We start from the raw sequence: 10,735 nt of genomic DNA, 5'->3' as shown, positions 1-10,735 counted from the left end.
CCAGTGCAGTTGTTTCATGTGTTACTGGGATGTAGAAATGATCATCTAATTGATGACATCCTAATTTAACATGTTTGCTCTGGCCAGAGGTCATGAAATGGGACAGAAGACTTTGTCATGCTGCCCCTTACCAACTAAACCCCCACACAACCAGGTACTACAGCTAATCCACATACTTAATTCTTGTTTTTGACTTTGAAGCACTTTGGTCACCCTGTGGGCTGTTGTAAAAGGCTATACACATAAACTTTGAATGATTGACTTAAAGTGTATATGGAAATGGTATTGGATTGGAGCTCAATATCTGAAGATACTAAATATCAAATGACTCAGGTCACATTGTGAGCAAAAGAGGTTTAATGGGACATCCACAATAGTAATTTTACTTAACAGAACACAGGAGAACACTTAAAGGAAATTTAATTATCCCTTTAACTCTTTTTGGAGAAAGATTAAATCATCTTTAAATAGGTAAAGTAGTTCATACACAGTGCAATCTCCCTCTATGTTCTTCTTGTATTGTGCGAATAGTAAATGACACGTTCCTGCCACAGATGGTTATTGTTACATGAGAAACAGAGGAACTGTCTTAACTTGAAGCATCATTTTTGTGATCACAACATTGCCATGTTTAGTGAACAAAGATTTCTGAGAGAGATAGGAATGTGTAAATGTATTTGTTGTCTTTCTGTGCAGATTATTGTGGTGTCATGACTCTCGTCCTGCCTGGTCAGGTTTTTGTCTGCTGCCTTATTTTATTATGTGCCAGGCTTTGTTTGGTGCCATGTTCCTGTTGTCTATGCTGTGCTTTGGTCCATCTCTCTCTCTCTCTCTCTCTCTCTCTCGCTCTCCTAAGTAGGTCAGAGTGGCTTCAGCTTCAGCTGAGGCCACTCTCCTCATCAAGGGTGCAGCTCTGGCTGAGCAGCTGTCTCCGATTCATCATTACACATCTCTGACAATAAAAAGCCGGTTCAGACACTCATTCGATGCCGGATTGTTATATGACTACCAAGTTAGTGACTCTCCAGCCGACCAAGTCAAGTTTCGCTATTTTTGCCTAGAACTCTGAGGTCAGATTAGAATTCTCTGAACAGTAATCCTCTTCTACCTTTGTTTTCTACTACAGTTCATTCTGCTCAGCACAACGGATTCCTAGATCATCCCTCAGCCATCCACAGCCAGAACCCAGCCGAGATTCACCACCAGGAGGAGACCACAGCCGAGACCAAAGCCCAGAACCACAGCTAAGTGAATTCTACAGCCAAGACCAAACCTAGAACCTCAGCCAAGAGAATTCAACAGCCAAGTCCAAGCCTAGAACCTCAGCCAAAAGAGATCCACAGCTAAAACCAAGAGCCCAGAGTCTCCGCCAAGAGAAAACCACAGCCAAGCCCAAGCCAAGAATCACAGCCAAGAGAAGACCACAGCCGAAGACCAACCCCAAACCCCAGCCATAAAGAAATCTTCATCCCATCACCACCACGACCCAAGCCCTGCGCCCCAGACAACCCAACCTCCACAAACCACTCCCTTCCCTCACAATAAAATCCCTAAACTCTCTCCATCTGTAGACCTGAGTTCTTGCACCGGTTTCCAACCACCGATCGTGACATGTGGCCTGATGCCTGTGAAGAATTTATGGATGTTTTTGTGCCTCCTAATGGTTGCAAGTTTGTAACTGAACAATAAAAGCCTTTATGCTGGGTTTATTTACGTTGTATACTCACCGAGCAACTGAAAAGGCAAGAGAGTAAGGAGTGAAGACACAAGAGGAAATTTCACAACATGAAGAGCTTGGGAGATGGATGGATGCTGCCACTCAGAGAGATGTATGTGACAATGCTGATCCTCTGTATTCCCAGGACAATAGATGCCACATTGTCATCCTTCACATGTAGATGCCAGAAACCCCAGGCGACACTGGTAATCTGTCGTAGAACAGTGTAGCAGCACAACAGGACCTGCTGGAATCGTACAAGTGAGTTACTGCAGACACATGACCTCTGTTTGCACTGTTGGCCAGACAGTCATTCTGCTGTGTGCATCTCATTGTTGTGTTTACTATTGTCCTGTGTTCACAAGTCACTCAATCAGGACTTGTCAAAGGCTCCAAATAAACTCTTTCTTTCCATTTTGATGCTCAGATTTACTTTGAGTTAGCTTGTGTGATAGAGCTTTGTTTAAGCAAACCAAGACATAGGTGTTGCTTCCGTCAATACACGAAGCAAACATTTGGTTAAATTTTGTTGTTGTTGCTTCTGATAAATGAAGAATCTTTTCATCTTTTAAATCCCAGATGATAGGAGACAACAGAAGAACCACGTCAAATTTCTAGCCGTGTAAAAAGGTCTTTTCACTCACCTCTCCTCCTTTCCTACGTCTCCTAATAGCTGCCCTTTATCAAGCGACACAACAGTAATAATGTCAGCCAATGTATAAAGATAGATCATTCAGAAAAGAACAAAATAAAATACAAAGACATTAATGGTTGCTGAAGTTGTGGAGAGAAAGAAAATGTTGATACAGTTCTAATTTGTGCAGCTGTTTGAGAAACAGGAGCCTGGAAGCTGGAAAAATGGACTGAATAGGATTAAAAGAGCTGATTTATCAGACCCTGTGAGTTGTTTTGTATTGATGTTTGTACTGTTTGTACTGATTGTGATTCTACCAGTTTCCCAGAAGAAGGCATTCAATGAAACAATGCATGTGTGTTCATGTGTATGCGTACGCTGGATGGTGTGCAGGTTTGTGTGTGGGGAAAGAGCGAGCTGCTGGGTTTTGTCTGCTCGGTTCCCCAGGAGTCTGTATCGATCTGAGACAACAGACATGAAAGACTTGAGGAGTGAGAGAGTCGGAGAGACAGGTGGAAGGAGTGAGACAGGAAGGAGGAAAAGAAAAGAAGGCAATTTTCAGCCATAAACAAGTTTTTCATATCTGAACTGCGCCCGATCAATAGATTTTTTTGTGAGAAGCAAACTGCTGTATGACTACTTACTATCCCCTCGCCCTCTTGGATGCCGGAAGACATTATCCACTCAAAACTAACTATATGTCTGAACAAATTTATGAAATAGTTCACTATTACAAAGCAAACAATACAGACAATACAAAACTCAAGTCAGTTCTGTCAGAGTTTGATATATTTGGACCCCAAAATACAATTCCAAGTTACTATCTATGTTTCCAAAGGGAAGACATTGGGCTTTGGCAATAAAAATACAAATCATAGTGCGCCTGAAGCCAGATGGATGAATTCAAATTGTCAAGACTGCCTTGCCATGAGCTCTAGGCTAGCAGCAAGGCCGATAAGTGGAAATGCCACTCAGTTAGTCAATTAGAGGATCAAATACGAATGCATGTAGAGAATGAATGACTTTTCCTTTGGTGACCACCATCAGATCAAATTATTCACCTGTCCACAAAAAGAGCAAAAAGTCTATATTCCGGCTCTCCCCTTGTGCCGTATATAGGTCCTGTGTTGTGCATCTATTCAGCAAACAAATCAAAATGTCACATGTTCCCAGTATGTGTCTTTTCATTTTTAGCTCACAACAAAGCAAATATGGTTAATTTCACCATGACCGTGTAACTGCTTGTTTTAGCTCTGTTGTAAGCAGGCTGTTTCAGTGTCTTTATTTTAGCAGTGCAGAGCAGAAACTTAGAAGTGACTCTGAAGTCACTGCTGGTAAACATGTACTCTGAATGCGCTTTATTTTAGTCAGCATTTCATCCTCATTATGTAAATGTAAACAGCTTTCGTAGGAATTGGGCAGCATGTTTGAGCCCAGGCAGCAGGAGAGAAGCAAACAGATGTCAACACCAGCTGAGTAGCATTTAAACCAGTCCTTGTTTGTTGTTGTTGTTGTTACAAATTTGTCTTAGAGTTTCCACTATCTCTGAATGTCCCTCAGCTTTACAGTTTCCACAAAGTTCACGCTTGTGGATGTACAAACAAAGCTAATGGTAAACAGAAAGTAAATGCACCTGGTGTACGGAGACTCAGCTGAATTCTTGAAATGGCTTGTCTGGAAGCAGTGGGTGATAAGGAGGGAGGATTATACAACTTTATAGCTGAAGACCGTTTGTTATAGTTCCTACCTACCAAGTGAACAAATTCTCAATTCATTTTTCTCAGAGCTTGTTTTATAGATTTTATAGATTTTAGACACTTTAAAGGTCCAAAACACCAACTTTCTCACAATCTATCTCTTGATTACAGCATTTTTATGGTCCTGAGAGGTTACAGTAACACACATCACAGTTCTTTTGAAAGTTCTTTCTTCTGGTATCAGCTTTATCACAAACTTTAAGAAATGCCAGATCAACTGTGCATTTCATTCAGCAAGTTTTTAGGAATATTCTAGTCTTTAAGTCAAAGTCAACAGGCTCAGCTAATTGTAACAAAACAACTTACAACTTTGCAAACCTTGTACTTGCTGCATCAGCAAACTGCATCACAATGAATAACAGAAAATAGGCATAGCGGCTGCACGGGTGTAGTCAAATCAGCTCTGAGACACGGTAAAATAGTAGTTACTGCTACTCCAAGGGGCTCTGCATAATTGAAGCAGTGTAAGAGGCACAGTCGTCAATACCATTAAAGCAAAGCATAGCCAAAACGTACTACGTCTTGGTTTATTGTTGTGAGTCTACAATCAAATGGCACAGAACCAAAAATCAAAATCCACACTGTAGGTATTCATGGCAGGACCCCCATTAACCCTTTTCACTTATAAATCCGACTTAACATATCGGTGCGACTTTTGCAGCTTCTCCACAGTTCGGCTTGTCTTCTAGTACTGGCTTTTGTCTTCTTCTGGCCCCATGTTGTCATGAACACTACCTAGAAGCTGATAAGATGCCAGCCTGGCAACTCAAGATAGGTTTATCTGGTGCTTAATATGTGCTCTCCTTTATTGCCCTTTACCTTCCCTGGAAAATAGTATGTGCCCTTTTCAACGGGAAAGAAGGGTTTAGGATGGAGAAGACGCTGGATTTACAGGCAACAGGTGAGGATTTTGTGTTCTGTTGACATTTAGACAGTGGATGAGATTTACATAAAGAATTAAGGGGTTGGGTGGCGACACACAAGGTGTAACGGTAACCATTTGCTTTTCTTATATCAGAAGATGACCTATTGATTTCTGACTTTGTCCAGTCCAAACGTCGATGTGTTTGTTTGTATCTACATAATCTAATGTACTTGTGGGTAATACCATTTGCTGAAAGTGTGTGTGTGTGTGTGTGTGTGTGTGTGTGTGTGTGTGTGTGTGTGTGTGTGTGCGTGCGTGCGTGCGTGCGTGCGTGCGTGCGTGCGTGCGTGCGTGCGTGCGTGCGTGCGTGCGTGCGTGCGTGCGTGCGTGCGTGCGTGCGTGCGCGCGCTCAGGTGCTGGCTATACTTGTGGGGACCACAACTGTAGGAAAACCGAAAACAATGTCACTTGTGGGGACCTCATTTTCGGTCCCCACAAGTTTAAACAGTGTTTTCTTGGCCATGTTGTTGTTACTGAAAAAAAGTAAAAGTGCAAAAACTTTTCTTTAGGGTTAGCCATTGTTTTGGTTAGGGTTAAGGTTAGGGTAAGGGTTAGGGGTTAGGTATGAATGGGAGTCAATGGTAGATCCCCACAATGATAGAAAAACACAGTGCGTGTGTGTGTGTGTGTGTGTGTGTTATATGTTTGCAGAAACCTCATTTCTCAGTGTGTGATAAGAGACTGTTGAAAATCCAGCTCAGTGCCTGAGGCAGAGTTTATCATTGCCTCTAAATCTAACACACAAGAGAATCGCAAGACATAACACATCCTGACAGAGAGGTGTCCTGTTTGCCTCTTTTCCCATATTGTCTCTTCAAGTCTCATGGTAAACATTTGAATGTCTACTCAGTGGGTGTTTTCGCTGCTGGATGAGCAGGTATATATGCGCTTTCCTTTTGAAACATCATAATGGTTGTTTTCTGCTGGTTCTCCGTTTGCAGGAGCTGTATCACTAAATTCCACATAAAATCCAGCTCTGCCAGTAACATTCCACTGCTTTTAAAGACCTACATTTGATGAAGACAGCTCTAGTGAAATCACTCATGTATGTTGAGGCTGAGAGCCTCACCAGAAAACATCACAGGCGTCAGAGAATTATTCTTGTCTTATATTTTAACTCAAATCCACTTGGTCTACAGATGTTCAAGCTTCACTATACCTTCACAAATGAGGGTCACATCTTGAGCCGCCAGATACTTCTCAACAGCATCACTCTGAAAATAGGGACAACGCAGGGGGGTTTCAGTTTAAGCAGCCATAGTCAGATGATGCAGGTCGGGTGAGCAAAATACATGTTGCAACAATTCAAAGCCACATTTGGCTACCCGTGCTTCGTGGACGGGCACATTGTCCTGGAGCAACAGTATGCCAGCTACAAGCTTTAATCTGCCGTTTTCTTTGATTGCTTCTTTCATTGGCCGTAAATCTGATGCATGGTAGACCTCATTAGAAGTCAATCATGCCCAATCCCTCACTGTTCCAAATCACAAAAGCCATCGCCTTGCTGAAACTTGTCACTTGCTGAAACTTTTCAGGAGCCAGAGAACCAGCATGTTTCTATCGTTTGCTGTGATTCTTTGTTCCAAGATCTAAATGGTGAACTAATGTCTCATCTTGGGTCACAAATCTCCTGAACAATTTGACTGGATCGGCCTGAAAACAAGCCAAAAGTCTCCTCGAAATGCATATTCTCCTTTACTTCTAAACTGGTGTCAGTGTTTAGGGCCCCCATCTTGCAGACAGTTTGCTCATCCCCAAGACGTCAGTAAAAACGGGGTGAACTAAGCCAACACTGATGTCCACAGTCTCCACTCTCTGTTGAACAGTTGATCTTTCATGATCATAACAGCTTCCCTTTGATCGTCCTTGGTCCCTGATTTTTGGCTTTCAGTTGTTATCTTTGGTGCTCCCCCTGCCTCACTTCAAATCAGCAACCCCCTTCTATAGCAAGGAAAGTCCTTATCAAGTGTTTTGACCAGGTCTTTGTGAATTACCTTGGTGGGTTGTTCCCTTTATATGCCGAAAGTTGATCACAGCTCTGCCTTCTTTCTTGTCCGTTTTATTGTTTTCTCTCCAGCCTACATTTAAAAGGCATCACTGGGGAAAAATGACAACAAACGTTTGAGTTTTTGTGGACAGTGATATACAGTAAGGCTTTGTAGTACACAGTTATGCTCCTAAATGGGAGTTACACCCATTGATTCTGGGTGAGGCCAAGAGCTTTCTGAAACACCTTTGTAGAGTTCAATTGACACTGAAGTGGTTCCACAATTCAAGCATAGTAAAGACAAAAAAATGCACATAATAATAGTTAAATACAAGCAATGAGCAATATGTTGACCTACTGTTACCAGTAAGTGATGGTAAAACAACCAAACACATTCGTCTCTCATGTTCGTCTATTGTAATTTATAGTCACAATTTATATTTAGCTCACTGGACGTTTGCCTGGTATGCCAGATGGATAAACCAGGCCATAACAGTTTAGGTTGTAGCAGTGAGTGAGAGACAGTCTCTATGCGCTCACTTTTGGGCTTTAGAGCAAATACTGAGGAGAGATGAGTGGGAGTCAGGCGAAGAGAAATTGAATTGTGGAGACAGTGGGTATCAAAAGTAACAAGAGATGTATTTCAACACTTTAAAGCTATAGACGGAGAGGAGAGAGAAAGGAAGCACTCACATCAACCCGGTGCCATCAAAAGAACATATAAGAGAGGAGAGAGTGCTCAAGAGATATAGTGTAATGATCGAAGAGAAAGTGAGAAGGTATCGTTGGGATAAGTGGTATCTATTGACTCACGGGAGATTGACACTTGGAGCTGAGAGAAATGGAGAGTGGACAGACACTATGGAGAGAAATGAATAAGTCCTGAGAGGCGAGAGCGGAATGAGAAAAGCAAAGAGTGACTGAAATGAGAGAGAGGGATCGGTAATAGAGGGAAGAAACATTGGATGTGGGAAAGACGGAGTCAGATGAATGAAAGAAAGTGATGGAGTTTTTCAGAGGTTTGTATTTGGGAAAGGGCAGCATGCTACAGATGCACTTGTGCCTGAGGAAGAATGATATTTAGGAGGTGAAGGCAGAAAATGTTTTGCTCTTGGGATCCTGATCTTTCTTTGCAGACCTGCGGAAATGAAGAACTCTAAAATGTTATCTGTCTGCACTTGCCGAAAGAATTGCTACACAGAGGCTACACACACACACACACACACACACACACACACACACACACACACACAGACCGGCTTATGATTTAAGAAGAAATGTCAGCTTGGATCCTCAGTTCTTTGTGTTGTTTTTTGTCCTTTTCTCAGTTCCAATCTTTTAACTTGCATCTATTATTTTACAACAGCCAAAATGACGTGACATTTTCAGGCTGTAATCATGAAATACAGTTGACTCAGGTGTGCATGTGGTGCCTGTGTGTGTGTGTTTCACTTCTAGGGTTGAAAGAAAGAAAGTTGAAAAGAAGTTGAAAGAAGGCAAAATCTTTTTTGTCTTAATGCAGCACATGCAAACAGGCTAATATCCAAACAAACAGTGGTGCTGCAGCGTACCCCCCTCCTACCCAAACAGCCTTGTGGAATATTAACACGCTGTTATCTCGCTGGCTTGCCAAGAATTATTGACTTTTGCTCGTCTCAGTAGGAGTCCAAGAACGCTGTTTTTTGCTTCTAGCCTTGTTATGACCTTCATGGGGGAAAAAATAAAACAAAGAGCTCACCAGATACATACGGCATTTCCTTACAGAGAGGAAAAGAGAAACAAATTAAATATCAGACAGGTTTCAGATACTGTGATATTCTGCCAGGCTTTTTTTTACTGTGGCATCATTTACTTCTTACACATTATTGAACCTTCTCTTTCTTTGGTTAAACTAGTTGTCTCCCTTTGCTGGAAAATGGCTGATTCTTCTTTTCTGTCTCCCGGCTACGAAAACCATCTTTTTATATATTTTTTTATTCTATCACAACTGAAACACAACATTTATCCCTTCTCTTGGTCTTTGATTTTTCTCTCTACATTGTATTGCTTCTCTGTTTTCTTGCCTTTTCCCTGTTTCCAGTTGTTTATTACCAATTTTCAGCAGTAATGTGAGTGATACTGAGCCTTTTTCTCTCACAGTGAGTGTATTCTGCAGTGGAACCAAATCCATTAGACCATCCTCCAAACCGCCTGGCAGACTGACCTGAATGTCTGACGGGCGTTTTCTGGTAACCAGCTGCTTATTTTTATTTTCACGAGAGCTGATGATGTCAAGAGTAACACAGTAACTGTGCCGCTAATCACTAAAACACACTCGCACGCAAACCTTTCCATGAAGAGGGTTCTACATGTTCTGCATTTTGAGTTTATCCACATTTGTGGATCTTCATCTCTTACTCCTCCAGTCTTTGACACTGCTGCAGATTTTAACAAGCCAGAGATAAACTTTGACCTCCTGCTGCTGCATCCACCTGGAATATTTCAAGGATGGCAAACTGTTCAGCGAGTGCCACTGCTGCATCCAAAAGCCTGAGGGTGAGGGAAGAAAGGAGAGATCAAGGGAGGAAAAGTTGAGTTGAGAGGGGAGAGATAACTGAAAAAAACAGTCATGTGTTGTTGCCTCTAGCAGCTGACAAGGAAGAGGAAGGGTAAAATGAAAAATTAAGGCCATAGAGCCAATATGAGTGCTGGTCAAATTCACGGAAATGCAAGTTGGTGCTGCAGATTTCAGAATATTGATGCTCAGAGCAGCAGTCAGACTGATGGGAAGGGAGAGGTGGAGAAGGAAGAACCTAGGAAGAGCAGGAAGGAAAGAGAACTGAGGTTAAAAAAAAGAAAATAATAATAATATGGGAATGGGAGAGGAAGAGAGGTTGGAAAATCAGGCTAATGAAAATTTGAAGATCACTGAACAGGTTGCTGGACTGAGTGCAGGAATAAATCCCCTGATTTCATGTGTTCTTTGATCCAAGTCAGGATTAGATGAGTGGGAGTCACCTTCAGGGTCACTGGAAACGCATGGTAGGTCAGTGAGGTTGAATGACTGCTTCTCACCGACACCACAACTGAAAAGATTTTTTTATTATTTAAGCCAAAGGGAAGAGAGGAAAAGCACGAAAACACAGAACAATCTGTCCTGGAGGTTAGAAGATCAGAGGTGACGTTTATCGCATTTAGCAGCAACACTCAGTGGCTGAAAGTTTTGTTTTTGCTGTGTTTCTTCCTCAACTCTTAATACTTTTTTTATCTTTAATTCTCACTCTAGCCTTCCAGCCTTGCTTCTGCTCCCTGTAGTCCTCCTTTGTGTTTTTTCCCTTCATAGCAACACTGGTCATTGTCTGTGTGCAGAGAAATACAGCTGAGAGACTGACCACAAAACAAACCCTTCTCTGTGCCATCCAGTCTGGAAAGTTTTGCTTCTGTTCTTGTTGTTTTGTTTCTTTTTTTTTTTTGGCTCCCATTTCTTTGGCTGTCTTTCAGCGTTAGCACTTTGATCTAGCTGGACTGCTGTGTGATTGTCTTCTTTCTGTCTGCATAATCTCAGACAGCCTGCAGAGCCTCGCTTTAATATTGAAATCTGGGGAACATCACGCTAACAAGTGTAATCTCTGAAAAACACATCCCCTACAACATGGAATTTTGGGTGCACATGGGGTATTTAATAATTGTCTGATTATCTTGCTTTCTTTGTGACACACATCACACCATTTCTAAT

The 10,735-nt window shown here is 41.9% G+C and overlaps 1 long non-coding RNA gene across 1 annotated transcript; it reads left to right on the top strand.

Annotated features, from left to right (window-relative positions):
- The first annotated feature begins 631 nt into the window (after positions 1 to 631).
- Positions 632 to 1,560, top strand: LOC127535796 (uncharacterized). The gene is made up of 2 exons (XR_007944679.1): positions 632 to 1,012; positions 1,127 to 1,560. It is a non-coding gene; the product is annotated as an uncharacterized LOC127535796 (long non-coding RNA).
- The last annotated feature ends 9,175 nt before the right edge of the window (positions 1,561 to 10,735 follow it).

Source organism: Acanthochromis polyacanthus, chromosome 10 (assembly GCF_021347895.1).
Source record: "Acanthochromis polyacanthus isolate Apoly-LR-REF ecotype Palm Island chromosome 10, KAUST_Apoly_ChrSc, whole genome shotgun sequence".
In the NCBI taxonomy this organism is placed as follows: Eukaryota; Metazoa; Chordata; class Actinopteri; family Pomacentridae; genus Acanthochromis; species Acanthochromis polyacanthus.
The sequence above is the reverse complement of the archived record's forward strand: the minus strand, read 5'-3'. Positions and strand labels throughout refer to the sequence as shown.